This window comes from Rissa tridactyla, chromosome 5, assembly GCF_028500815.1.
Source record: "Rissa tridactyla isolate bRisTri1 chromosome 5, bRisTri1.patW.cur.20221130, whole genome shotgun sequence".
Lineage (NCBI taxonomy): Eukaryota > Metazoa > Chordata > Aves > Charadriiformes > Laridae > Rissa > Rissa tridactyla.
This window is the reverse complement of record NC_071470.1, coordinates 43876473-43904463: the sequence shown is the minus strand read 5'-3', so window position 1 is coordinate 43904463 and position 27991 is coordinate 43876473. Positions and strand designations below refer to the sequence as shown.

At 37.7% G+C, this 27991-nt stretch overlaps 1 long non-coding RNA gene across 1 annotated transcript; it reads right to left on the bottom strand.

The window, feature by feature from the left end:
• Window positions 1-189: 189 nt before the first annotated feature.
• LOC128910612 (uncharacterized) lies at window positions 190-27714 on the bottom strand. The gene is made up of 4 exons (XR_008466794.1): window positions 27571-27714; window positions 17464-17577; window positions 8430-8525; window positions 190-578 (listed from the first exon to the last, which is right to left on the bottom strand). It is a non-coding gene; the product is annotated as an uncharacterized LOC128910612 (long non-coding RNA).
• Window positions 27715-27991: the final 277 nt, after the last annotated feature.

The following is a 27991-nucleotide window of genomic DNA, read 5'->3' as shown; positions in this document are numbered from 1 at the left end:
TACTTAGGTAGAGATAGCTGTACTTTTGTGGGAAGACGCGTGTGCTTGGTTTCTTTTCTCTTGTGACGGGGAAGCTTGCGCGTTATTTGCCTTTCTCATAAAAATCTCATTTATTTAGATTAAGGAAAATGAGAAATAGAAATATACTGTATTTCTTAAGTTTCTAAAGCAATTTTTAAGGGAATTTTTTCTAAAAAACTCTTACCTCACATTACCGTATTTTGTCACAGCATTGTAGAGTAGAGCATGAAGGAGCAGTTCCTGTGCCAGCCCAAAAGCCAATGCTCAGATCTGCCATTTCAATAGAGGCGAGGGACTGGGAGAGGGGAGTGCACATGGTGAAGTGTAGCAAACTAGAAATACAGAATAATACAGTTGGGAAGTGAGGGGAGGTATGCTTACCTTCTATTCAAAGACAGACTTTTCCTCCCTCAGAAAGATGACGGCTTTTTCTGGAAGATTGTCCTACATTTGCGAAAATGCAGTAATCCGTGCAAATGTAAACATAACATTTTCCTTCAAACGTCTGCTTCTAACTAAAAAAGTTAGGCAGATCATTTGGAATAACCAGGGTTACCCTGTTCAGGAAAAAAAAAAAGGAAGCCTGAGAGCATTAATTGCGGCCCTAGTAAGACAAATTCACAACAACATGGCAACTGAGATACCTGAAGAAGGGCAATGAACAAGTACAAGACCGAATTACATCTTTGCATTAAAGATGGACAGTAAGGAAAAATGCAGGAGTGCCTCATTAGACGTGTCACAAGGAAATTTCTATAGTCGCAGACTGTTCTGCATCCGTTTTGCTGTCAAGAGATTTCTATGTCCAAATCATAACTCTAAGGAACATGAAACTTAATTCAGAAAATTAAATTTAAAGTATTTTATCATTACATTTACATTATCATTTAAGGTAATTTATCATTACACTATGCATAATAGTAGCTTCTGGAAGTACTACAAAATCCTACAGAAAACCTATATGTAAGATCAAGAAAATACTTGTTGCATGTATTACGAAACCTTTTTTGCCGGCATTACATATTGTTCCTCAAAATGAGAGGTGTACAGGCTAGCATCTGGGACAACCAGAGGTACAGGACACAGAGCAGAGCAAAAGCCGACAAGAACGCAAAGGGCTTGGGGAGCTGTAGAGGATGTCTCATCCTGAAGGAGGCTGCAGCATGTGTTTCCAGCTGCCCTCTTAGAAGAGGCTAAACCTGCTGTCACAAATTATATGGAACATCATTTTTATGCCCCAGCGCCACTGTTGCTCTTCTATATAAGGAATAACAGTGGGGAAGCAGTCTTCTGGTTTCTTTCGATTCTTTCTTGTGCGAGGCAGGTAAGCCTTGACTTTAATTCCCTTTAACTATTTGACCTGTACCCCCCTCTCAGGAGCCAAACCACAGCTCCTTGAAGCAAAGCGCAATGTGCTGTGCAGAGTTTTGTTTTAAGAAATATAAAAGATTACAGATTTATTGTAGAAAGGTAAAAGGGAGCGAGACATTAATAGCTTGTGATGCATTTGCTGCCAAAGACAGGCAGTCATTAGAAGAGCACGGTTTCAAGCAGAGTTCATGCAATAAATCTCCCGCTGGAGGGAGTTCTCTAGTCACCGTGAACCACTAGCTGTGCTACTTGGAGAAGAATTATCTTGCAGAGACCAGAAACAACACAAGAATTCCTGGAAGCCTTGCTCTCAGCAGTGTCTGTTAGCACTAAAATCTCAGGCCTGAAGATTAAAATGCCTGTCTTGCCATTCATATCTCCATAGCGTGACAAGCTACTCCAAATACAGGTGCAGGCAAGGGAGTTCTTCTATTTACTTAGCAGATTTTCGCCTCAGGGGAACTTGATTTCATATGCACTAATTGAATTTCGGTGGAATAAATTGACTGTTTTCCTGCACTTATACAGCATAATCCAAATGGCAAAACAGCAAGGAAGATACTAGCAAGCAATACTCCTTGCCCCATAAAATTTGTTTCTCCTTATCTATAAATATACTTCTTTTTTTTTTTCTTTTTTTTTTCCAGAGAGAAAAGCAGTTATACATATAGAGGGAAAAAAGGAAGGATTGCCTAAACTAAACCACTATTTTTAAAAGTTACTTAAATTAAAATGACTTTAATTTTTCAAGATGCCTTTTTTCATGCAGGCACCCCGATGCCTTCTCCCTCCCCACTGGCATATAACTCTGCCACCATTACAGAAATCTGGGGAAGGATCCTGTCTGCGTTCATTAAGAGTGAGTCGTGGTATTCAGGCGATTTCAGTATTTCAAAAAGCTCCAGATACTATAAGGTAAATACCATCCTTCTGTGAAGGTGAAGGCAGCACACTGACTGGTATGTCTCACAGTGTCAGCAAATCGCAGAAGTTTCTGGAGCCTTTGTCAGCTTTGATGACTCCTCTTTCTGAAACATTTAACAAATGCAGCTTGGAAGCAGGGCTGCTCTTAAAAAAACACCTCAAGCACTTCTTACAACTTTTCGTTAGTAGTATTTTCTGGGAGGCAGCATGAGCTATTGGCTTATTCTTCTCAAGAAAGCTAGAGACAGGGAATGTCATATCCCCTCAACAAACACTAAAAAAAAGGCAGTGTGTGAAGCAGAGCCATCCTGCAGGACAGATTTTAAAATCAGAGTGGAAATAATCCACTCTACATCTCAGGAGCCTTCTATACAGCCAGAGCTTAAATAATATGCGCTGGAAGCCAGGATGGCCACAGTAGTTGTGAATAGAGCTGACTAACTGAACTGTACGTTACGCAGGAAGACACAGAGATTCTGCCTAGCTCCCATGGGAAGTGACAAGAAATGAGATGCATTTGAATCTGCTTTATCCTTTACATCTTAAGCAATGCCACAGGGTATTGAAGTGTGCCAGCAGTACACACAGCTTCATCATATCTGCCTGACTAACTGCATCTCAGTTTGCTCACATGGGGTGCAGAGACTTTTGGCGGGATTTGCACTGACCAAAAAAACTCAACGAGGAACATGAGAATGAAACTGCCTATTTTTAAGACTTTTTTGATCCTTGGTATTTAAGAATAGCAACCATAAATGTTACGGTTGTGTAATACGATCGCTCTGAAGATTCCTGTATAAATCTCTGAAATGATTTGAGTACTGACATACAGGGCGATGATACGTACAAATAGTAGGTGCACTTGAGAACTTGTTATTCTCTATAATTTACTTCTACTATTTTTTGTATGTTGTATATTAATCTTTCCATGATTTCCGTAACTAGAATTTCTTTTAATCACTGGTGAGTTACCGGTGAATTGCTGGTGAGACTTGTAAGGCCATGGAGTCACATGGAGTACTGCAAGCACACAAGTCTGCAGACAAAACCTCTTTTATTTCTCTTTCTTATAAAAATAAAGGCTCAAGCCAGCCTTTAGAAAGCCTTTACAGCCTTTCTAGAAAAATGACATCAGCCAAAACTTCCAAAATCCAACCAACGGGAACAAGTGTTGTACATCAGCTACTACTTTACAGAATGAAAAGGGTAAGGGCCAAGTCCTGAGCACTGCAAGAAATAAAAAAAAAGAATAATATTGAGAGCATTGTTTTGTACCAGTAAGCAAATCTGATTACACTGGAGAAAAAAATACTGAAGAAAAGGAGAGACTTTAATATGAATTTTCTTAACCAATTACTAGGAATTCCTAAATGATTTTTAAATAAAAAGCTTTGCATTACATAGTAAAGTTTTCCACACATTTCCATGGAAACATCCCAGCTTCATCAATCCCCACCTGTACGTTACCTACAAAACTTAACGAAGTGTAACTTCAGGAATAAAGAGACTTGGCTGTGCGCTTGTTCGTATTAGGAAAAATCACAGCACATAACAACAGTGTTAGATCTGCGGAAGGAAACCTGGGGAATTAATGTTTAACCTTTCTTCAGTCACAAAGGGACATTCTTCACCATCTTGGTAACAACACTTGGTGACCTACATTTATTTGATAGTTTAGTATCTATTTCTTTCCATGAGGAGAGGCAATAGCACAATTCATATGCTTACTGCATTCTGCTCTACAATGCAATACTTTCAAACTCTAAATCAGGAAAGTAGTCAAGTTTAGGGAACTGTGGTGTGGGGGTTTTTTGCTTGGCCCCACGGGGTGGCATAATTAATAACGTCAAAGACTGTGAGATTACATAGTCACTAAATGATTTTTTTCTCTGCTGCTTAACGGTTCTCAGGCTGCTTTCAGGTCTTATTAAAGATTGCGTCACAGCTTAGAATAATGCAATTTAGGCATTGCTATGATCATCACCTTTCTTTAGCAACTATGTTCCTTCTGTCTCAGTGTTTGATTTTACCCTGCATGAAAGGTCTTTAAAATACTTTAAGTATCTCCCTAATAAGAGGCCAAAATTATACCTGTATTATAAAACATTCAGAAGTATCCTAACTATTTAAGTAGTGAGATGATCGTAAAATTTGAGTTAATTTGATAAAAAAGAAGTTGGAATTTTGGAATTTATGTTCCTTGGTCTAAAATCAACCATAAATGTGAGCTTCTTACCACTCTTGTTTGATAATGTAGCAATAACAGAAAGGAATTTTTCAATAACTGCTTTAAATACTGCAATAATATCCTTATACAACTTACAATAGAAATTATGCTACATCATGGACACAGAATACAGAAGTATTACTTGGGTTTCACAACAGAGATTTTAATAGTGTTTTTTAAATTGAAAAAAAATTACCTGAACACGTAAGACTCCTCAGTATATGGCATATATCCTTTTTACTGCTGGCAGTACTTAGGAATGAAGTTTACTGAAATCAGTGGGAAAGACTCACTTGGGCTTCAGAATCAGAATCCATGCAGAACCATTTTTAGGACTGACCACAGCCATAGCATGTCTCATGTAAGAATATGATTGGAGCACCAAATAAGTGGTCATGACATCCTCAGCTATATGACAGGATGGAAGAACATTCCAACTTTCATTTATTTTTTTTCTTTACAATTGAAAGTTACTACTTTCCTCCTGATGCAGTTTAAAAATTGACAGGTATCCATTTTACAATACCCTGTGGAGAGACAGCTTTTGTTGACCCAAACATCCCTTTCACAAATTGGTAATAAAACTACTTGTGATTCATGCTCAAAAGAACAATTTTTAATCCTAAAGCCAAAATAGAAAATGTACACTTAAGACCCGTATTACACCCAATGGAAGACTAACCCAAGAAAAGGACATTCTCAAAATTTAAGTACCCCAAGCATTCAATTGTTTGACGATACTGAAAGTGGGAAACTATATTATAATTATGTTCCTAATTTCATGATTTAAAATAAAGCATTTTAGAAAGGTAGAGAATTAGACTTGCTAATGTGGAAGGATTTTTATATTTCATATTCTTCTCTATACTATATATTTGCACTTCTATATATATATTTATCTTAAGACTTATGGAGGTTTGGGGGGTAAGTATAGCTGCTAGCAGAATTTTCAGATGTAACACAGGGCATTTTTACACTTTGTTTGAAAAAAAAGCTGTATGGGTGTCCTGGTTGGAGGACCACCCATGGTGCAGCTATTGAGTAACAGTAGAGCCTAAGCTGGATTGAACTACAGGAAATGTTGAAACACAACCATCTGTGTATGGCAACACAGACATGGCCTTACAGGTGAAAATTTGCAGGTAATTGCTGAATAATTAAATAAAAGAATGCATTTAATCTGAAATATAGTGATTCCTTTGGCTGAATGTAATTTAGATGCAATTTTAGTTGCTAGGAGTGTGAAAGTCTGTAAAGGTAAGGAGGCCAGAAGAGGAAGAGATGTATGAAGGTGATAAGAAAGAAAACTAGAAAAGTTTTAGGATTATAACTGAGCAAGGACTTGGTTTCCCTAACTTTTAGGCAACTGAGTCCAGAGCCGAACATGTCAGTTGCTATGCATAGGCTAGGCATGCCGAACAAAGAAGTTCCTAAACATCTGAGAACATACCAAATTCATGAGAACAAGATGCTTTGGGAAACAATCACTCTATACATGTCTGTTTCTTTAACTCTTTCTCTAAGAGTATTTGCTAATGGTCGCTGTCAGAGAGGATACTAGGCAAGACGCACCTTTTAAGCCAATCCAATATGTCCTATACCCTTTATGCTGAGCAGGAATCTGTCTACATCGGGTCAAATGCAATGCTGCGCATAACATTGAGTCCCGAATCCCACCATATGCTGGTCTGTAGGACCCATCAGGGCTGCGCAGGAGGCACGACTTGCCTTCTTAATGCTGGGCTCAATGCTTTCCTGGTGGTACAAAGTCGCCAGAGTAACATAAACAAACTCACTCTTCTTGTCAGAAGACTCGCTTGTGCATCTTCCTCTGGTCAAGTGCACAAACCCCAGCAGCAGCCTACTGAATTTTAATTATTTTCTGCACACTTGCAACAGGATAGATTGTGCTGTCAGCTTAGGTTACGGTTGGGTGGTCAGCACTTTCTTTGGTGTATTTAGGCTCCTTTGAAGGCGGCACTGAAATTAAGTTTTCCACTTCTTACACAAATGGCCTTAACCGCTAAGAGATTGTAATGTACGTGATGGCTGTGCTCCTCTCTCACCGGAGGACCTACGCCAAATTCCTTGAGGGTGGGGCAGAAAGCATTGGAAGAGGCACGCTACCAGGAAGGAGAAGATTGCCAGGGCAGCCAGGGAGCGAACCAGAACGGGTGTTTGGCTAGTCATATATCATTTAGCTGGCAGGGGGAAAACCCCATAGCAACAAGTGCTTTCCTCCCTGTTCACTCAGTGTAAGCACCAAGGAGTTGCTTCCATCCATAAGCATCATCTGCCACCGCTCCCTCAAGTGCAGACTGAATTTAGGATTTCAACTCAAAAATGGCACAACGAGCAAGCCATGGAATTCCTTGTACTGATCAGAATAAAATGGAGGTATTCAGAGACAGATATATCAAAATCAAATACAAAATTCAAGGGGTCTGGGTCATTAGGAGCAAGACTTGTCTTGCTTTTTTTTTTCCCAAAAAAACTTCTGGAGAAACATAATAGGCCTACAGCAAGTCTTCCCACACACAAAAACATTACCAGAGTGCTTTCATGTCACTCCTTTGCCTCCCAACACACAGGCTTTAAAGTTTACTAACTCCCTTTTGTGGCAAAACTCAGGGAAAATAAGCCACCTTTGAAAAGCACTACAGGGGAGGGTAGAAAAGAAAGAAAAAACAGCCTTGTGTTTTCAAACTGATGATGTGGGAGTTAGAACTGAACATTAAGAATTTCCCAGGAATCCCTAAAGAATTGGTACATATTATTTTAGGACTAAACTCAATTCATATTGGAGTCGCAAGATTGCTTTTGAATTGTCGGGTAACACTCGTGACTCAATGACTCCGTTTAAACTCGTAAGTGTACAAAGTTTTTCTCTCTCCCTGGGAGGTAAATGTTGCTGATAAATATATAGCAGAGTAAGTGCCAGAGAGGTTAAGGACTCCTTCCCAGATTAAAAAACTAACAGTTTGGGTTAGAAGGCGGCAATAAATAAGATTACTCCACCAGCTCCTGTTCTCTTCTGTCTACTAATCCTACTTTTCCCTTAGTAATATGATACTCTTGCGCTCCGTCTGGGTGAGTGGTGTTTAGAAAGGGCTTTTTGAGGACTGTGTTTTGCGAGTAGGATAGAGGCTTCCCAGTTCTCTCTGCGTAGGAGAATTCATATCTGAAAGAATATGAGAATGAAAGGACTCACCAATCTCAGGGATCTCTCCTGGCTTCACGCCCTAAAAAAATATTAAGATATTGCAAAGCTACCTGCGTGAGCATGTACTCAGGCTCATTTTGTAGCTAGAACCATTCGAAATGGGAGTCTCTAAGTTAGTTCACACTTCTTCTTGGCTCTGATGGTCCTTCCTGTTATCCTGAACTCTCATTCTGCCTCTGCCTCCACAGAACTCAGGCATCTCTCATCAGGCCGGTAATTAATAGTTCCCATGAAGTATAGAGGCAGCTGTAGAAGCATAGATAAGTGACCTTAGGTAGGCTTTTGCATAACCTGGCTGGAATCTTGGAAACATACCTCAAAATAAAATGTGTTTTCTTTTCGTTTCCTGTATTCTTCACTATACAGCCTTGAATTCCATATATCTTCTGTTTGTGGATTATAGGGTTGGAAGGAAGGGTTGGGGTAGATTTCTGCGAAAATGCCTCAAATCTGTACTCAAACTGGTGTAGATAAGTTTTTGGTGTATTGATTGATACACTGCAGATATTTTCGTTACTAAATAGGACCGATGCCTGGGGTTAAAAAGAAAAATTATTCATAAAGCGTGCTTTTGATACGTTAAGTCTTTTAAATCAATATATTTCCTCATCATGATTGGATTTCATGCAACTTCCATCTAAATACAATGAGGAATCTACTCACCTCTGAGTCGAAGGCTTCTGTATGCCCTGTTCCATGGCAAGGGATGCTCCTGACTTCCAGAAACCTTCTCAATAAGTCTTTCCAGCCTGAGGGAAGCTAACAACCCAAATTTCAAAAGATTCAGAGATTGTTAATGGTATTTCCACAGCAGATTATCTAATGGGTCAGGAGGCACAGGAGAAAGTACTAGGATTTACTGAGGTGGAATTAGAAGTACCAAGGCAAAAGAGGGCAAAATTAAGGTAAAAACCAGCTGCTTTTCAGTGACCTCTTCATATCAAGAAAGACTCATAAAAAAATGAAAACATGGTGAGGCAATCAATACCAAAGGCATTAATTACTAATAGTGTCTAGATAATCCCAAGCACCCCCCTCGTGTTCTACGTTTCTATAACTCTGTGTCACCTCCTCCCCCTAGAAACAATCTGTGTTGCCTGTTGCTGTATACATGAACTTATGCTTGCAGATCTTAAACAAACACAGGGGTTTTGAAAACTAACAGCAATTCCCTTGCATGTGGGGCAAGTTAAGAACACCCATACGAACAGGTAGGATGGCTCATCTGTAACTTGTTACACTAACATAAATTGGCCATGTTTGATACCGAGACAAATGAGCCTCATGAGCCCAAACAGAAAGAACAATTCAAAAAAGGTATGTTGCTAAGGCAAGAGCAAAGACCTGAGTCCAGTAACAGCGCAAATATAGGAGAAGAGAATTAAAAGAACAGGTTAGACAAATATTTTAAGTATTGGATAACTGTATTTTGTAAGTCTGTAAAAACAAAAGTGCATATTTTAAAGGTAAGAACACAGATGCCTAAGGACTTCGGGACCAGTCAATTATGGAGAAAGTACGGAGGAGTAGAGGAACAAAAAAAGAAAAGAAAGAAAATCAAACTAGACTTCACAACTTCTAGAGGCACCAGCATTCTTCTCAGGGAATGTAATATTTTCCCTAACTGCAAATTTATGCAACAGGTCAAATACATGTTAGCCTCATTTTCTTTGATGGCAGATTGTATAGATCAGATATCAGAGCCTAAGAATGTTCAGCTTATGTAAAGACTGCAATGTAAAAACAGCTAGTGGTGGTCCAGAAGAAAAGAAGTGGAAATAGAGTAACTCCTTAACGATGAATTTTAGTGTTTAGATGCTATCAAAGCAGAAACTATATACTATTTTATAGCTAATAAAGGTCAAACATTTGAAAACATAGACTAGGATGCGTATGAAACTGTAGCATGAAGGAAATTAGTAGAGCTTCCCAGAGGAAAAGAAAAGTACAAGCCAAAGAAGTAAATTAACACTGGAGAGTAAAGAAGGTAGAGCTTCACATAAAAATAGTTTATGACTATATTTAAGCACCTCTCACTTCCTTCTGTTATTAAAGAAAATTAGAAAGACCCACAACAGGCTGAAGTTAAGATATTGCAGTATGAAAATAAGGCCAGTGAGCTCCTCACTTCTAGATAAAATGCAGGAAAAAAGTCAATTTTCAGACAATAAAAATACAAAAGTGTGATGAGACTAAAGACCAGAGATGCTGTCTAATAATTTATCAGTTTTCATCTCTGTGTTATGCTCTCAGACACGTGGATACTATGGAGAAAACTGCAGAATTACAGATTAACGAGTTTAGCATGCCATGGCTAAATAGGGATCAGTTAGAATAAATAACCAAAAAGTGGAGGCCGTAAAAGAATGAAATTAATGCTGATATGCAGAGCCCAGAATAAAATAGTTTACTCTATAGAATGGCACCAGATTTTTTTTGAGGGAATAGGAAGAATCTTTTTATAAAAGTCACAAGGCATGTTGAGACATGGGTAAGAGAGGCTGTTTTAATTTTGTTATGCATATGGTATTTTTTAGGATTATAACTAAATGGATTAAACCACTGCTCAGATAATAACCCTGAACAAACAGAATAATACCGTGCTAACATTCATAGGTCATATAGATAGCTATATGGAGGTGCATTTATCAATTACAAAAGTGATCTTTTTAGCAAGTCAACAGAAGTGAAAAGTAGTTTATCTGTGTTATTTCTTGCAATTTTAGAATATGGGAAATATTTTAAAAGAAACATAAATGCTGATAGGATTTTAGAAATCAGTATCAGACAGTTCTGATGATAGAAATATCATGGCATGACAGTGGCATTCTGAAGGGAAACAAATTCATTAACAAAAATGGAATACACTAGAAAAAGCTTTTTAAAAAAATAAATACATTTATATATATTTAATGTCCGTAATAATTCTAGGAAGTTATCTGTCTGATAATAATGGCAAAATGGATTTGTAACATTTTTTTTTCAAATTTTTAGGGTCTACAGGTATTGTCAATTAAACAGATTTAAAACCAGTAATATGAGAAGTGTTATAACTGTTTCACATGTTTACAGTTACTTGATTATTTTATTTTGGCATAGTATATCAGGGATATAAAATTAAAGATTTTTGAATACTTATAACAACATTAAGAGCCGAGAAAAGACAACCTTATGGAATCTTAGTTTTTGATTTTATAAACTCAGAAAGCGTGTTCAGATTTACAGCTCTTATATCTCTTGATTTCAGAAAAACCCCTAGCACCAATCATGCTAATGAAATTAATGTTTAACAACACAGCATTATTTATTTACTTATTTTAAAGAACTGTACTTAAGAGTACTTAAATCACACTGAAAGCCAATGAAATTGTAATCTTTCATAATAATGAAAGATTATTCCTTCTGTTACCATGACATGAGGTTTTAGTTATGCCTTGGAATTAGACTTGCCAAATAAATTCCAAGTTCTGAAAATTTTAATATTTTAATTCTAGTGGGGAAAACAGGTAGTTCTGTGCCCATATATTTACTGCTAAAAAGAGAGGTGCTACGTCAGGTCTGAAAGCATTAATTCCTGTTCTTAGGACACCAATCATAACTTTCAGTCACAAACAGCTTGAAATAAAGGGAGGAACATTCTTTACCTATTCCATATCTTTTCCACTGCCTGTAGAGTTAATATTCTGCTTTTGGCACACAGTTAATTCTAATAAAGAAACAAGAACTTGGGAAACACACAGATGGCCACATACTATAAATTACGTGGTTGTCTTACGTGGGTGGTATGTAAAACATTGCTTCTTCAATCCCTCATATCAAGCCTGAAATCAGAAGGCACTTGGTGCTCGATAAGGCTTTTACATTTTCTATTTTTAATGTATGTAAGAATTTTCTGACCTCCAAAAACAAGTCTTGTCAAGTAGGAAAACTTTTATGTGACATAATCTCTCAAAATTCAAAATTCTTTCCATTAATGATGGTTCTGTTCTCTCCAGAGGAAAGCTCCACACAGGAAGAGTACAAGAAAAGGAGCAAATCCAAGAACAAAAAGACACGTTCAAGTATGACTGAAGTGGTTTAGAAGATTACCCAGGTGCACTGTTTGAAATACTTCTGAAAGAGGTAGCTCTGGAAGCTGGTCACCTATAGACAGTGAGAAAAAGGATGTGAGAAAGGAAGGACCTGATCATCATCAGATGGAATCCAGACATATCAATTAGAGTTAATGAACCACGACCCATGAAGCTGCTTCAGCACCTTTTTACAACCCCAATTCATGGCCTTAATAAAACTACCAGGGCTTTTTTTACAGAGCACATCTGGTCTAAATTCCAAAAGGAGGAACTTTAAATTCAGAAGTTATGTTTGGTTTCCTCCCCACTTTTCAGTCAACAGAACGCTGGCATCCGAAGATAATAATTCTACAATGAGACTGTAGAGCAGTATTATAGTAGTTACTTAATTTACGTGAACATTAATCAGCTGCTGAAGCTTACTGAAAAGTACAAGGCAAATATTTTTTAAAATTCTCCAGTATAATGCAATCTATACTCAAGTATTGCTTTTGATTTTGGATATTTAGAAAGTTTATAATACGCCTTATAAAAATTAGGTTGATTTGCTGCTTTTCAAAGGTGCCTCACTCAGCCTTGATATTGAAGTCCTCCATTTCTTCACAGACCAGGTACAGCTAATGAAGCAATACCTCTTTCTCCCCGAAGTCCAGAAGATCTGCTGAAAGCCTAAGGCTTTCGAATTGATCCTTCTTGCCTCACGGACAAAGCATTTCTGCAGTTTTTCAGTTTTTGGGATCCTACCCATTTCCTTAGGTCTCAAGTACCCGCACTACACCAGCACTGCTTCTTCTGCCCAGAAGTGAAAAGAAGCAAGAGGAAGGACAAAGTAGTTTACAGACTAATTACTAGAAGACTCCCTTTTGCATATTAGGAGATGACTGGAAGAGCTCAGGGCTGGGTTGCAAGGTATAACATGTACAGGGAAGAAGTCATTTTGTTCCTCACCACAGTGACAGGAGTAAAAATACCAAGAAATTGACCTTGTATGACAAAGCTTCAGATGGTAGTTGTTGAGCAGCCTAATTATAATGCATCATTTTCAGATTGTCAGTGTTTTTCAGGAAAGCAAAGAGAATGTCTGTTCTGTCAGATAACGAACATTAATCCAAAATCCCTGGTTTATGCCATAAACATTATTTCCTATTACCTATCCAGCTTGTCCTTAGCACAAAAAAGGTTTTCCCAAAACAAATCAATTCACTATGAAAACGGATATCTAAATTACAATTGCTTTCTGGTAATGGTAGGCAAGTCCAGGAACACTTATCCAGTTTAGGCCTTGTCAAATCCTCCTACAGTAAAATACATTATCTCGCTCTTTTTATAATAAGCAGAAAATATCAACACCTTTAGGCAACATGCTGCTTTGCTTGCAGGACCTCAGCGGGAGCTGGTGCCTCACGCAGAAGACCTTCCCACTACGTTCCCGCAGCCTGGTTCAGAATCTCACAAAAGAAAGCTACTCAGTGCAGAGCAGGAAGGTTGCAGGAGCTGGGAGACCGTGTCTCCCGGCCAGCTGCGTCCAGATTCCCTCTTCCCACCGAGTTAAAAAGTGATCGGTCACATCCTGCTTCTGGGGAAGACAAAGGCCTCTCAGTAGTCGGTATCTTTTAACTCTGAACTGGAAGAAAACCAACATTCAGAAGTAAGAGCCCAGTTCTGGTCTTGCACAGGGAAATGTCTGTGGTGTGTGCAGGACCTCACTGGGAGTCACTGCCTCTCAAGGGAAGTGGCTCCTAGAATTTTGTATTATAAAATCCTTCCATGTCTTAATTAACAGACTAAGTAATAAAACACGTCATTTTATTCTAGCAAGTTTTCTCAATGCAAAAGTCTCATGCTATTTTAAATGGCTTGGTAATAAAAAATCCTGCAAACTGTCTCTCCCAATATATACACTATTGTTAAGACAAGTTCAATTTTAACTTTTTTTTTTTGTTTTATTTTTTAACCTTTCGAGATCTCATTAAATGTTCCTGGTATTGAAAACACGGTCAAAACAAGTGAAATAAAATAATAAAATGGGAATTTTTAAATTTGTAAAATTTTAAAATTATCAAAATATAGAGTGTTTGCTGCAAATACTTCCTGCCTTGCTTAAACATCAAATTATTTTTTAAAATACGTGTTCAGAGAACACATTTAAGATAGTGAATAAACCACTCACAGACCACGTTTTAACAGTCCACTATTTTAATAATTTCTTTCAACCAAGTAGTACTTCAGTAAGGAAAGAATATATAACAGAAGAAATATATGTATTTTTTTTTTATCTTCAGGTGTCATATAAATATATTTAGCAGAAAATCTCTGTGTAAACAAGGTTTTCTGAGAGAAAACACTGTACGAGGCATTTGTGGTTTCATGAGCTGTTTACAAGTTGTTCTAAGGTGAATGAACCTAACAAGGATCCAGATTCTACCACTTTTTATTTAAAAACACAGTAAATTGTATTTCTTTGTAAACTGAGTTTCTTTGGTCTTTAATTTATTTTTTTATTATTGCTTTGAAGACATTTAATTTACAGAGCAGTTATTTTGATTAAAAACTACTGTTCCTCATCCAATGTTCTCATGCTCTCAACAATTCATGTTTGTAGGGATACATCCAGCAAAAAATTATTCAGCGTTGACACAAAGATAAGAGAGCACTTCACAACTCAGAACTGTGGCTTGGAAGATCCAAATCAAGCATACACGTTCAATCCTGCTTCTGAATTGCAGCCCAAGTTTTTGCATACGTTCTAAACAGAACTAAAGTGAACTTTCTAATATTTTAACTAATAGAAGATATAGGGGACCAACCTCCCAGCACAGTAAGTGTATTTAAAAATGCCATTAAATTACAGAATTAAAAAAAAATTAAAATAAATCTATGTTCGCGTTCTCAAGCTAAGTGAGACATAGCTTTAAGGAGATTTATAACATCACTTTCAAAGGGGAGAGCATACCAGGATGGGACACCAGATAACTCTGGTATAGACAGTAAAATGTTGCCCTACAATGAAAAGAGGTGTAAGTGTGAAAAAGTACTTACTCATGAAGTTGCTATTGCAAAGAGAAGCTGTCACTAGGTAGAGATTAATTTCAGTTCCATCTTGAAGGCTCTCAACACAAAAACTAATGTTAAATACTGCAAAGAAATTTCTCTTCAAATTTCTCTGAACATGAAGAGATCCTCTGATCATCATACACTTTGGATCTTTCTTGGTTAAGAATCGGATTGCAAACACATTTAAGCTGAACTGTTGTGAAAACACTTTGAAATAAGAATATCCATACAGGAGTTGCATTACTGCAGAAATGTTTCCCAGCAAATCAACCTAACCTTCTTGTAAAGACAAAGACTGAGTCTTTCACAGATATGCTGGCAGATACCACTATACAGAGGTAAAATCACTTCTGACATTATTGCCCAGTCACAACAAAACTAATTTTAATGATTTATATTTATAAAAGCCACTAGAACATTAAAGGTGTCATACAATCATCACCTAATTACTCTCCTAACCATTAAGAGACAGGAAGCAACCATGCTCACACAGTAGAGAGGAAGACCTTTTACTAGGGACATGCAGTTATACTTTACCAGATTAAAATTCTGTGCTCCCTTCTATTATTATTCAGAGATATTGTTCTACTTATGCTTTATTATGTTCTGTAAGAAGACAACACGTCATCTTCCACCCTGAACAGCTGTAAACCTTCCTGCAGGTAATTTCTGCACTTGGGTATCCTCCTTCTCCTCCCAGTACTAGCAGCGTTATTTCTATCACATTTGGTAAAGTTTTTCAGCTGTAGAGAATCCCAGTAAAGATCATGGCGTTAGACAAGTCTTTCCTGGAATGTAAATCTGGCTCTGTCGAAGTCGGGAAGATTTTTACAGTTTAATTCAATTAGCGGGCAACTTAGACTTAATAGCCCATTCCTGCTCAAGGCACAAGTTACAGAAGGGGAACTGTAATTCTGGGAGTTAGTTGTTCATCCTAATGGCCACATCCTCAGGGCTGAAATTAATTCATTTTTTATTAAAAAATTCCCATATGAGTGACTCCAAAGGGGAAGCAATCCTTTCGAGTACAGACACAGTACAGGTGAAGTAACTATTTTCTTATTCTGAGATTTAGTGGCTATTGCTCCTTAGGATCAACCCATAAAGTGTACTGTTTCTGCACTGACTGATAGATGTAGTTCCTGCTGACTGTTGTTCTCCTTATAAAGCAGAAGCAGAAAAGAAAGAGCACCATCAGTTGAGAAAGTTAATTTTAAATAGCGATGGGAAGTACCCTCACCGAAAATGTGGATCTAAGCCATGAACTTTAATGAGGTAATAAAAAATAGTAAGAAAGAAAACAAATGTGTGTGAACATTTCATTTTACATGAAATTGCATAAAGAATTAATCATACCAGATTACCATCACACCGGTATAGAATTTGTATATAGTTGGCTAACAGTTGAAATCCATGAGATTATTATTTATATGTACATCTGAATATATGTTTTACTATAGCAGACAGTATTTAATAAATCTTCCAAAAATCCTTGCAGCTATAGATTTCTGCTTCATTTTGAATGGAAATATTTTTATATTATCAGGCAACATATTCAAGTTTTGAGTCATTTAGTAATATCTCTGACTCTCAATAGCAGTATGTAAATTTATACCAGCTACTGATCCAGCCATCACCTTCTAGACAATCACAATACCTTTCATTTATTCTTCTTCTAAATATTGTATCATTCACACAAATATATTTGAAATTATTTTGCTGCAGGAGAGCAGCTCTTATCCATCATAATCAGAGAAGCTATAACATGAAGAATGACTGCTTCAGAGCACAGATATTATTTCTGCCTTCTAATACTCATGTAGATTTTTAGTTTCATGATTTATTTGCACCACAGTGAAATATCCAACCACGTTCAAAGCTAATGGTATGTAAAGTATTAACCTTGACAGCTGAATAAGATCTTTATATTCAAAAAAAGTGAGGAAGAGAGAGAACAGAGGCGCTGACAGACACAGCCATGATTCCTAGGAAAACATACTTAAGGAAGGCACATTACAGTATTTCTATGCAACCAAGCTCTCACAGTCTAAGCTACAGCTACAGCAGCTGTTCTATGTAACTTTCTACATGGGCACTCTTGTACTAGAAGACTGTGATTTAAACATCTTAAGCTTAACTCACTCTCGAGAACTAAAAACAACAGTCTTGGTTCAAGGTAAGATTTAAAGGTAGTATCTTTTGCATAATATTTTCTTGCACCAGGAAATTCTTAGTCAGCCATCTCCATCCATTTCCAAACCACGTTACTGGTGACTGTCTTCTCTTTCACTTGAAAGTGGTTCAGAAGCCTAGCCTGCAGGTACTAATGCAGCCATGTCCTATGAATTGATATTTGACCAAGTCTTACATTCATCTTAGTATTTTCTGAACAATTAGCAAACAAGGAAAACAAACAGGAAGATCCTGTTTGGAAAACCCTTGCTTTGAAGGACTGACAAAAGCTACCTCACTACAGCCATTGCAACCAAATGACACTTTCCATGACTGGCAGAACAGAGCAGCACTCAGTATTCATAGGGGAGTCCTTTGATCCCAAGAGTATCATTTACCTGTGTTACGGGTCATTTAATTATTTGTCTTCTCAGTCAATATCCTTTGATGTAACAAATTCAGGATGCCAGTGCTCTGGTATATAGAGAAGTGATTAATTCCAGCTACAGCATCTTCAAAGATGACGTTGCCACACAACACAGAAGAAAAAGACATGAAAAAAGAAAGAGATTAGACACAGTTAGTGTATCTCTCTATTCAGCTAAGCACTAAACTCTATGTATTAGTCTGAGGGAATTTTTGAGGGGTAAGCTCCACAGTGTAGCCTTCATCTTTGTTTTATATGATACATGTAAATCTTGTATTTATTAAAATGTAATTGATAGATGTAAATTCACGGGACTATATATTTACATATTCCAAAGAAAGGTAATATTAAGGTGATGAAAACAGCATTCACCTGCTTTCTTAAATGAAAGCATTCAGGATGTATTCTCATTCCTTGCCTAACACAGGGTTGTAAAGTACAGTGGGATTGAACCCACGCAACATGTAGTCTACACACACACACATATATATAGGCATTCTGTGGCATTACCTCTAGCTTTACAAACTGCGTAATTTTTTGTGGTTGCTCGAGGCAGACCAAAGATAAAATCATTATTCTGTATAAATTAAAAAATCCACCCTTGCTGGGCTTTTCCTACCCCTTTCTATAATGTACCTAGGCTTCTTGTTATTTTCTAAATTTCTCTGAGACTCACTCTTGAAGTGCTCTGGACTAGAAGGGAATATGCCCACTTTTGTCCTTAAACCCCGAGAACCAGACTGACTGCAAAAAGACAAGAGTTCTGACTCAGAATGCTGAGGTTACGCCTGGGTGAGGGAGTCGTGCAGCCCCACGGGAGAAGGCTTGTAGACCACCACGGCTGGTGCCGAGGACGCAACGTCCACACCACATACGCTTCAGGAGCATTTACTCAGATATCAGCTTCTGCAGACCAAACGCACATTAGCAGTTGGACCTCATCTGTTGTACTCATCTTCAATTCATAATTAGTTAAAAAAGAATCCAGTTTGCACTTTCTGATACTGCTTCATGACAGGAAGTAAAGCACCGTAAACGGGAATGATTGGGATATTCACTTTAAAAGGGATAAAAAGTGATAAAAACACTAAGATCGAAAAAGCCACCAGACAGCATATGATTTCATGAATATACATACTTATTGTAGCTGCATAAAAACTTGAAGTTTAATACACTCACCTGCTTTTTTAGAATTCAGACAAAGTACTCAGCCCTAAAGTTTGACACTTTACTTGGTTTCGCATACTCTAAAGTGTTGAATTCAAATTAAGCCTGGAGGCAGCTGTGCTGAAAGATTAAAAGTCTGTTTGCATATTCCTCTTGGGCTACTACTATGGATTTAGACTTTAAGATTACTCTTTGATCTATGTTTTCTAAATTTTTTTTAATCTATTCATTATCTTCTTCATAAGAGTTCTCTACGAATAATTAATTTATCAGATTCAAAGGTATGAGCTCTTCAATTGGGTGAAACAGATGAACTTGAAAAGAGCATGAAAGAACAGACATTATTTTCTGGGTGGCAGGGTTTGTTGGTAAGAAATTGTCTTTATTTCTATCTGTGTTTGCTATTTTCTATAATGGGACGATGACTGTCATATTGTTTTAATGTAGCACAAAAGAATAGCACAGAAAGTTTTGAACTGTACATCAAGGAAATGTCCTTACCACTGTAATAATTTTATCTTTGTTGTATTAGATGTACCATTTAACTATCCATTAATGTGGAAACTGCATAAAGTGTTAGCAATTTACACTTGGATGCAAGCCCAAAGTAATAACTGAAATTATAATTGATGAAAACATAGCGCTTCAACTGTTGGCTCTATGCCTCAGTGTATTTTTTCTCAAGCAAAAGAATATTTGGAGTGAAATATTATGGCTTGAGAACACTATAATGCTGCAGAAGAGCTGCAGATCTGTTAGTGAGAGGGGAGTGAAGAACTGCTTATAGAGATGGAAGATTTTCACTCTTTCTGCTTTCTTCAGATATCCTGGGGAACCAGGAAAATAATAGATATGTAGCACACAATTCCCATGTGGCCTCTGCCAGCCCTTCATATCAGCACCTGTCAAAGCTTGATCCACAAGTTGATTTAACGTGTAGTCACTCAGAAGGGTTGCTTTCATATGTAACCTCCTTATCTACCTGCTCTGGTCGTGGGAGATGGAGGAGGTCATGGCCTTGGGAGGAGTTATTTGCAGACTTTCCCTCCCTCGTTTTCATTTACTTTTTATTTTAAAGGGAACGTGAGTGGTGTTATTTACAGCCCCGTTAAGGAAGATTAGCAGAACTGAAGGACAATAACAGAGATGTAAATTTTATGACGTTATTGCTCCAGGCCAAAAGAGATGAAAGTACAGTGTTAATGACACAGTGTTTTGGTGAGCATGAAGGTAAGAAAACCATATTTACAAAGGTATTAAAGGGCTATGATATGGACAGGTACTTTTGGGTATCCAGTAATCCTTCTCTTCCTTCCTATTCCTTCCTCCTCATCCTTTTTCCTCCTCCTCTTATTCCCCTTCCTCCTTTTCTTCTTCCTCCTCCCTCCTCCTCCTCTTCTTCTTAGCATCCTATTAAACAAAAGAATGGAACTAGCAGTGCAGGTACCACATATAATAAGCACAATAGCAGAAAAAAGCAGAAAGCCTTGTAAATCTGACATTGTAATGGAATTGCAGGCTTCATTTAGAAACACTACAGGTATATTCAGCACCAACTGACAGATTAATTGAGCTTTTAGAAAACAGTCTAAAATATAGCACAAAAAACATAGTTACACAAGGGATAGAACCGTGATTTTAGCTCTCCATTTGTTTTGCAGTAGCTGGAAAGAGAAGAACAGAGGAGACCAGTTATTAGGAAATAAGGCAAACCATTTTTATTGTTTTTTCTGCCTTATTATTGAAGATGAGGAGTAAAGTAGAAAAGGCAATTTTCAGATCCAACATACTTTGGTTGATATTAAGACTATTGCCAAAGAAAATTCTCAAATGAATGTACATTTTAATGTCAATAATCAACACAAACACCTTCTCAGCCAAGGTTGATTATTGTTTAAAATAGGAGCTAATAAATTTTCTGAATGGAACGCCCATTTCATTCAAAGTTCAACGACTGCCCCTTCCTGGGAAACAACTCTGCGCATTTATTGCCCTTACAGGGCTTCAGAATACATTTTATATTATTAATCATTATTCCTAGTTATTAGTTTTACAACAATATAAACCTAGATAATAAAAATAGTATTGTTTTGGAGGGGAAAAAAAAAGTTACTTCCTTCTGCATAGAGGAAGCAATCAACAAGGACGCGTTTTATTTAACATTTACTAAAATTTTCACTATTTCCAGAGCTGATATGAAAGACATCGGTGGTTTTTGCTGTATATTTAATACAAAATATTTATTTTACTTTACCAAAATGTTTATGAAAGTTTAGATAATTTTCTCACGCTTTAATTACTACTCCATTCTTGCCAATGTATTTTTTAGAACCCTTTAGTAAAGTATGGATTTTCTTGCCATTGTTTTAATTATTGGGTGCAAATTTTATCATTTTGAGACTGTTAGTTTTTCTGCTTAAACTCACGTTTTCCCATGCTACATGTTTTTACCATGCTAGAACATCAAGCACCTCTTAAAATTACCCATTACCACTTGTTTCAGAATACTTTGTGAACAGTATTAACTTTCAGTTAATTACAAATTAACTTTGTAATTTACTGAACCAATGATGAATGCACATTCAGAAATTCCTTTTCAGACCTGAAGTCTTCAGTCAGGTACATTTGTAGTCCTGGTTTTCATAGCTAACCATCTCAAACCCAGTCATAGCATCTCTGAATCTCTAACTTTCTGCAGGACTGAATTCTATAGGATGCTTACACACTCAGGAAAACGTTTCCTATTTTAACAGCATCTTTTTCTCTGTTTTCTACCCCTGCCTTCAAAGAGCATTCAGAGTTTACATCAATTGTATAGCTTGAATGATGTAAAAGTATAGGGTAACACTCTCTGTCCCTTTTAAAATCCAAACTGATAGTGAAAGAATGTAAATTAATGTATTATTTTATATGGAAAAAATGAGTTGTGGAGTTGTTGTAACAACTGTATTTATTAAGATGTGTCAAACTGTTACAAATTACATCTGTTTCAATTATGGTTTTCAAGAAAATTTGCTGATATTTAAGTAACTAGCTTTTAGCCATCATTTATTTGATTTAAGCTCATTTTTTAGTTTGTGCACTTTTTGGTTATAGATTTAAAAGGAAAAAGTCAAGGACTGACCTAACTTGAAAACAAAAACTTCAAAAGTTGGCTCTTCCTGAACATTCTTTAAACTTCCCTCCTTCTTGACATTTATAACACTGCTCATCTTTGAATGATAGCACATGAGCTTAAAGAACGACCACTAAATGAAGTACAAATACCTGCATAGCCGCATGCCAAAACTGGCACAAACTTGGATATTTGCTTTAATTTCTCCCTTCAGGACCCTGAAGCTAAGCTACTGGAGATGGCATAATCTACTGTCACTGTAGCTGCTGTGGCCTTGGTACATTCAAACTGAGTTACGGAAAACGGTAAGAAAACAAGGAAGAATAGAGAAAACTAGAATAGAGTCTGGAAGGAAGATGAGAGCTGGAGTCACAAAATGAAGGATAAAGAGGAAGGATAAAACTAAAAGAGAAATATAAAAAGAATTATGGATAGAGAGATTAGGGAAGGAAGAAAAAGCAGGGTGAAGAGAATGTAGGAAGTCAAGCCAGAAAGAAATAGATTTAGGACACGATGTTTTTTTACTGAACTTCCTGGCCCTTTTCTCAGTAGTCACTCATGATTCTGTACTGAAGGAGGAGCCATTACATTGGAGTTCTTTTAATCGTTTAGTACAAGAACTATCTCTCTTCATTCCATCACTTAAATGAATCTTAGATCTTTAAGACTTCTTTTTCTTTCCAATTTGGCTCTTAGTCTGGCTTTCTAGGTTCTTAGACTTGTTTTAAAAGTCTTCGGTCAAAGATTTTGTACTGCCATCCTTGGCTAAACAGTTGTACACAAACACATGCAACAGGAAAATGTTATGCTTCTTTGGTTTGCTTTTCATAAGTTTCAGCCAGGCATAACAGTTCCTTGACAGTCGTGCCATTATTATTGACATCATCAGTGTTGAAGAAAGCACAACTGGCATGCAAAATAGCTTCCCTTTTTGTCATATGAACAAAACCAAGCTCAGCAAGTCCAAGAACACTAACTCAGCAACACCAAAAAACATGGAAGAAGAAATTCTAGCAGAGACAAAAAAATCACCATAAAAAGAAAGATAAACTGAGAAAGAAAAAGATATGATATTCCTCTTGATTAAAAAACAATTGATGTATACATTCTGCATGCTCAGGAAAACCCAGAGTAGACACCAGCATCCATTGCTACTCATTCATAGCACAGTAAGCTCGGGGCTTGAAGGAAGTACATCCCCTCATTCTTTAGAGCTCATCAAATTCTCTACCTTTTTTTTTTCCTGTTTTTAGCAAAAACCTGTCTGTAGGTGTTTTAGTTATCTCCTTTCATCAAAGTGACAATTTCTTTATCTTTTGTATACATACCATCTCATATCTTATTACACTTCTTCCCAAATATCTCCCACAGACTTGATGAGTGGGAGAGGACCTAAGTGCAGTGGGAATACAAATGGCACTTCTCAACTAGTTTTCTTGAATTATGTGTCTTTATCAATGTCCTGTTGTAGGGAAAGGAGTTGTCCACGGCTACTGTTGTGAGCAACTTATATTTGTGTGTTGTTTACTTTTCAAGTATTTCTTTTGTTCAGGTGGATATCTAAAAAGCAGTATTATTTCAAGGAGGTGGCTTTTGGTGTTTTGGTGACAGGTGGCCCCACTACCTAAGTGTTAGTATGTATTTGCTTAGCTGAATTGGCTGTAGATAACAGTTATAATGAATAGCCCCCTCTTTCCTCAGAAAGTGTTTAAGGTTCATGTAATCTGTGATAAAACTTTTTCAGTTTAGGCTCCTCTCTCACTGTTTCTCTTCACAGAGCCCTATTCTCTTTCTTCATAGCATTACTAACTCAGAGAGTGACCACCAGGAAGGTGCATGGACCTTAACAAGTCTTCCCCAAGAGCCTGCGTCACATATTTGACAAGTCCATACAATGCTCCTTAACTTTGCCACTGAAGGGAACTAGGACTGGTCAAAACCTTGCGAAGGAAGCCAAATCAGTACTTGCAGGTTCAGACTGAAAGTTCTCATACAGCAAAGTTGGTGAGTGCGTGCTTTAATTGATCTCTCTTCGGCAAGCAGCCCTCAGATACCTGCCTTAACAGCCTTATTGAGTAATGGAGGCCCACTGAAGTGAGGCCCGAGAGCAACCGTAGTAGCTCCACTGAAGCTGGACAGTTACCTAGTGACAACAACAATATTGCATCTCTAGAACTGAAATTGTGGTGATTTCCAGCAGTCTTAGATTTTGAGTGGTTAACCTTTTTCGTTGGTGTTGTTTTCCAACTTTTAGACTCTTTTTGAAGTGTCCTTGTCTTTCATCTGCTACTGTCCTTTTGTCTGAATTGGTTGCTTATGCTGAACATTTAACAAAAAACCCAAACCAACAACAACAAAAAAAAAAACAACCAAAAAAACCCCAAACCACACAACAAAAAGCCAACCCCAAAAAAAGTTCAGTGGGTTGCAAAATAGAGAAAATGCAATTATATGAAAAAATTGTAATACAACAGCAGTTACTAGAAACTGATGTCATGTAGATTGCCTACAATGACCAAAAAAAAAGTTCAGTGCCGGAGTAATTCAACATTTTTTGAGATATCTTTGAAAATGCATAGATTTTACTTATAGCCAAGTTCTGACTTCCCTTAGCTAAGGACAGAAGATTGTTTTAAACCACCTCCAGTTCCAACCATGCAGTTCAAATAGGCATTGACTTGCGAACCTAATGATATTTTAAGGCTTGGTTTTAAGACATCAAACCAAAGTGTTGAGTATGTTGAACTGCAAGTTCTAATTTTAGCAGACCAAGGATTTCAGGATAAAGACATTGTCTTCATACATATTCACAAAGTACTAGCTTTGCGAAGCTTATTCACATAGCCTTGCTTATGTGAATTATTAACAACATAATAAAGAAGAATCCAAGACAGAATCATAGTGCTCCATAAAAAAAGAAAACAAAGAAATTCAGCATGGAATGTTTTGCCTCAAGTGTCTTCAGTGACCTCACTGATGAGAATGTAATAACTCATGACCAAGCAGTAACAAACAAATGGGACAAAATAGAATTCTGCCCTTGATCCTCTAGTTATTTCAGTGTGCATAGCCTTGAAATGGTAGGGTTTCACAGACTACAGTAACTATATTTTCTCATTAGTAATACTCCACAGCTCATATTTTTTTTACATGGCTGGGGACCTTTAAATGACTGTCTGTGATGAGCTGTCACAGTTGAGGCTGGGCTGGCCACTAAACAAATGAGAGTGTCCCTCTTCCTTCCCAGAAGAGGAAGGGGAAGACGGAGAGAGACTTACGGGTTGGAAAAAAACCTAAAACAGCTTTAATGAAATATTAATAATAAAAAGAAAATATAATAAGAAGAAAATAATTAAATATATACAAATATATACAAAAATGATATCGAGCTCCAAGGATGACAATCACATTGCCAGCAGGCACTGGGAATATCCCAGACTGGACTCAGTGACCATTGGGAACTGGATTCAGGAACACACGGATCAGGATCAAAGGCAGACAAACAGACAGAGTCCCCCCCGGACACCGGTCATTGAATAAAAAGGGCTGACCCCTTGATCCCTCAGCTTTTATACTGAGCATGGGGCAGATGGGATGGAATACCCCGTTGGTCAGTTTTGGATCACCTGTCCTGACTGCTGCTCCCCACAGGTGGGACCCCTCTACGCTTTTCTGCTTCCAACCCTCCAATGGGGCAAAATAACAAAGTCAGTTGACCTTGTTTGTTACAGCAATAAGAATAAGCAGGAGCCTCTCTGCATACCATTCTTTGGTAATAACTATAAATATCAGGCCCTACCACTGCCAGAAGCAGACACTGTACCAAAAAAATACCGTTAATTTCAGAGAGTGCTGTCAGAGGAGACTTCACTGAAAAGTAAAATGACTGAAAGAAAAATGGTTTGTTCTACCTCAAGCCAGCCTTAACAGCACCTTCTGCGGCCCATTGTGGTTCTGCACACTTTACCTCCATTTCCTTGGAGATGGTCGGTGTTTATCAGTTACCTCCAGCGATAACTGGGTGCTATGACAACATGGCCTTACATCCAAGTCCTACCAAAGTCCTTCCCCTTCCCAAAAGATCCTAACACGGTTCATCTACTGTTTCTGTACTTCGTTTTTCAGCATTCCCAACATGTTTTCACTTGTTTGCAAGCTGAAAAAATGAGCTTTCTGTGTAAAGATGACCACTGCTAGACTGTAACTGTTGTTATGTCCTGTTAATCCAGAACACATGAGCACAGCTTATTCTGAAATGCCAGTTCTACTTCTGTTCTGCTCTTCGGGGAAGTTCCAAAGTTTAGGCTTAACCTGAGATGTTAAGAGACCTCTGAACCACCATTTCCAGATGCTGATACACTCAGGAAGACGTTGCAGCATCATTCTACTCACAGCACGCTGAAGCTCCGAGGTAGCCTAAAACTGTGTGTTTTAACATTTTTAATCTCCTTAAAATATTCCAATCATTACACTCATGTATAATGTATTTCAGACTGACATTAGAACTGCTTTTCTTTCATGGGTCACTGATAAGTATTCTTCAACTCCTCAAGCACATATGGAAAAGTTTGAAACTACTTGATTTGAGAAATGCAGATTTTTTATATCCATTCCTACAATGGCAAGCTTCCATCCCACTTTTGTATTGACCAACAGACTCATGTCTCCGTATTAATCTGTGTTCTCCAATACTTACCAGTTGTGCAGAGCACAAATAACAGCATCCAGAACACTTCAGGCACCTCTCCAATCACATAAAATACAGAAGAGACAAGAATGCAGAAATGCATGTATTCTAGTCTGGGTAACTTAAAGTCTAGACAACTGTAAAGACAGTCCATTTCACTTTTTTTCCCCCCCTTTTTCTGCCTACCACCATCAAACAAGATACCTAGAAAAAGAAAATCTGAAATTTAAAATATCCAATGAATCACACATAGCAGTTCATAACACAGCCACGAATTCCTCCTCTGTTTGAAAAATAGTTTTGGAGAAAGCATTTCACATATTGGCATGGATGACAATTACAGGGCTGATTTATGCAATAGTTTTTCCCATAATTGCGAATATCTCAAGTCCTTAGAAACCTCCTTGCAAGGGCAGTTTAGAAAGCTGTTCAGCAGATGCGGGTAAAGTCTACCAATGCCTAAACTTTATTGCTATATTTTATTTTGATTGATGATGCCACTTTTTATCAAAATAGCTACACTACAGAAGAGAGAAACCGTAATCCCAATAGAAAATACTTCTCTACTGATAGAAACCTCAGCCACGTTAGAAGGCTAGCAATGCTCTTCAGTATTACGTTCTGGAGTAGACAGGCGTAAGGGACGGCAGCTGAGAAAAGGCTAGAATATGATCTCTCCAGGTAAAAGCACGCTTTGCCCTGCCCTGTGGAGCACCACGCAGAAGTATCCAACCCAGGTCTGATCAAGTAAGCGCTGGAACTACAATTAGCGAGGTCATATTAGCACGGTTGAGCGGCAAGGTTTGTTAGCTTGAAAGCTGAGCCTATGTAACCCAAGCTCTACTGCTTTCAGGATACGAGCCACTGAGTGCTGCCCTATATTAGGCAGAGGAAAAAGGAGAGCCAGTACTATTATGGAGTTGTTTAGAAAGAGAAGCAAAAAAAGACACAAAAAAGGGAAATGAAGGAGGCAGCAGAGAGCACCTTGGGAAAAAACAGTAAAACCAGAGACATGAAATAGAGATAGTGAGGGCAGACTAGGAAGAGACGTTATCTATTCAAGAGAGGATTCAATGGTCTGGAAGCCAGGGAAGTTTGAACTCCCTTACCTCTTTTCCTGAGGGCACTTCTAGCCCAGTAGCTCCAGGCGTAAGTAGCATCTGATGAACTGTATGAAGGACCGACCTGGGTAGCCTGGGCACACTGGTCCTTACAGCTGCCCATGTGTGATGTCATTCACTTATAGATGAGCAGCACACCTGATCAGAAGAGTTAGGAGACACATTTCAATACTCAGTAATACAAGCCTAAGCTGAAGACGTACTAGGCTGGCTGCTAATATCATCAGGAATTTTGACCTTGCCACGAGCTCATGTCTTGAATGAGGTTTTATCACAGTATAAAAAAAATCTCTTCGTCTGTCTTTGCTAGGTCTTGCATAATTGCCACATCAGAGCAAATATGCCCTGGATGGTCATTGAATGTATTCTGGCACTGTATTTTTTAGATGTACACAAAAACTAATGATAA